Raw genomic sequence first — 994 nt, forward strand, 5'->3', positions numbered from 1 at the left:
CTCTCCCTGCTGTTCTCCCTTCGTGTTCAGGTTTGCCACTCCTTTGTGTAGTTTCACCCAGTTTAGTTCATCCGTAGTTCTGTTTTGCCATCTCCTCTTTATGTTTGTTATTATCAATAAATCACCCTCACACCTGAATAAGTGCTGCACTTTGAGTCCTCCTTCCACTCTCCACACGGCCGCTGCCCCGGACCGTGACAAAATTAACTTTGACACCGATTTGTCGACGCCAAACTCAGGGGCGTAGATTTGGTTTTGGCATTGGTGCGGACGGATGATTCAACCACCGAACCCTGCCCTGTTTCTTTTTTTTCCTTTTAGTCTTTGCTTCTTGATTGAAAAAAAAAAAGGAGAAATATATTTGCCTACATCATGACAAAATCATGACTTAATCCTCTCCTCTCAGTTATAAACTGCTTAAAAATTGAAGATTGCAATTGGCCGACATTTTTTGGCACAAGAGAAGAAAACAATTAACCTACCGTAGATAGCATTTTTTTTTAAAAACAAATGTTTAAAAGTTGTTTGTTTTTTTCACACAGGGTCAGGTAGGTTTGGATAGCCTTTTCCCTTAATAAATGAAATCATCATCTATGGGATCAATTATCTACAGCAGGGGAGGGCAATTAATTTTCCCAAAGGGGCATATCAGAACGCTGAGCTGTTTCAGAGGGCCGAACCAACAACAACCGGAACTTAACTATGTTCAGTATTATGTCACTAATTAAAAGACTAAGGATATTCTATTACAATAAAGATATAAAATTGTGGAGTAAGCCAAAAATACAAGTCATAAACAGGAAAACAACAGATAGGATCAAGGTCTGATCTGCAGGATGGTGATATAGCAGGTTGCTGGATTGTTGTCAGCACTGACTTTTTGTGCATGTTTCAGTACACGTAGGCGTTGCCTTTCCTCTTGCAGTTCACCTTGTTTACATGTTTTGTTTAAGACAAAGACACATACACAGACACAGACACTCTCTCACACACA

The sequence above is a fragment of the Pundamilia nyererei genome, unplaced genomic scaffold, assembly GCF_000239375.1.
Source record: "Pundamilia nyererei isolate P.nyererei 1_Seehausen unplaced genomic scaffold, PunNye1.0 scaffold00034, whole genome shotgun sequence".
NCBI lineage: Eukaryota > Metazoa > Chordata > Actinopteri > Cichliformes > Cichlidae > Pundamilia > Pundamilia nyererei.